The sequence below is a fragment of the Carassius auratus genome, chromosome 11 (genome assembly GCF_003368295.1).
Source record: "Carassius auratus strain Wakin chromosome 11, ASM336829v1, whole genome shotgun sequence".
Classification (NCBI taxonomy): Eukaryota; Metazoa; Chordata; class Actinopteri; order Cypriniformes; family Cyprinidae; genus Carassius; species Carassius auratus.
The window spans coordinates 3,431,473-3,432,953 of NC_039253.1; the positions used below are offsets into that span (position 1 = coordinate 3,431,473).

The window sequence follows — 1,481 nt, forward strand, 5'->3', positions numbered from 1 at the left end:
GTAAGGTGGTATGTGCTAGAAATGTGTAAACCACTATCAGTGAGTCTGCCCTTGGGGTGGGGGCCCCGCCGCGCAAGGCAGTGTCCCACATTGTCCCTCAGAAACATACCCCTTGGCCCCCTTTGGCTTATTAGCAGGTGGTCACCCTACTTATGAATAACCTTTTTTTACCATATTAACCCTTTATTTATCATTACGCTAATCCTTTATTAACCCTTATTTTAATTAACCATAATATTATTAGCCATTTTATCCCTTTTTTACAATCAACCATATTAACCCTTTATTATTGAACTAGTATTATTAACTATATTATCCCTTAATCATTGAATGGTTTGTTTTAGTTTTGGATATTTGTACTGATGGGTTGCATTTCTTTACAGGCCAAACACAAGCGTTACTTCGGCCACTCAGCCCACGTGACCAACATTCGTTTCTCTTACGATGACAAATATGTGATAAGTGTAGGAGGCAACGATTGTAGGTGAGCTCACATCCATCCATCCGTCTATCCGTCTGTCTGTACTGTTATTAATGCGTCTCCTGTGTCTCTCAGTGTGTTCGTATGGAGATGCATCTGATGGGCCTCCACACAGCTGGGAATCTCTCCTCCAAACATCAAGCCAGAGATACCTCCAGCGTCCGGATGCTGCACTTCTGTTATGCTGCGTTTTACCCCTCTAGACCTGATGGATCCTAGACAAGTCTGAGCTCGAAGAGGGTTTTTTAACCATTCTGTGAAGTGCAATGTTTACGCTTACGTGTACTTTTACAAAGAAAAAGAAAAAAGATACACTCATAACTCATGCCACTGTTTCAGAAATAAATGTATTTTTTGTTCGGATTCTGAAGTGCCTTGGAGACACAGTTTGCTGATCTTTGCCCCGAAATGTTCATATGATGCATATATGGTGCTAAATGTCCACTTAGAGCTTTTTACAATTCTTTTAAAAACCATGCATTATGCAATTTCATTTCTTCTTTATCTTCTTTTACATTTTGTACATAAATGTCAACTCACTAAATGCTCTTCCTGTTAAAAATATCAAAGTATCCAAATACATGGGACTCAGGAGAAATTAAGTACTGTAATGTGTAGATGTTATATTTGACCTGTGCTATTTTTGTTAAAATATTTATTTTTTATGTACGTACTTGCGTATGACGTATGCAAATTAGTCTGTGGGCGTATATGAAAATTGAAAATGCAAAAAATTTGCTGTCCAAATATTAGTTATATGAAATGTACGTAGTAGCGTTGTATGTCGCGACGTGTGTAGATTGCGATGCGCTGTTTGTAGCCAATGACGTGACAGCAGCTGTTTATCGTGCGCAGATATCTCGTTAAATCTGTCATTTGTATGTTCGTGTTTTTGTAATTCGTCTGATCAGAGGTCAGTCTAATTGAAAGCTATATAATAATGCATGAATCGAAGTCTGTGTGGTTGTTGATCATGAATGAATACTGTTGTTTGATAATT

General features: G+C 38.1%; 1 long non-coding RNA gene across 1 annotated transcript in view; it reads left to right on the forward strand.

Annotated features, from left to right (window-relative positions):
* The window catches only part of LOC113111326 (uncharacterized), a 2,194-nt gene extending 950 nt beyond the window's left edge, over positions 1 to 1,244 (forward strand). The window contains exons 2-3 of the long non-coding RNA XR_003293295.1: positions 384 to 484; positions 557 to 1,244. This is a non-coding gene — a long non-coding RNA (uncharacterized LOC113111326). The remainder of the gene's footprint in view (positions 1 to 383; positions 485 to 556) is intronic.
* The last annotated feature ends 237 nt before the right edge of the window (positions 1,245 to 1,481 follow it).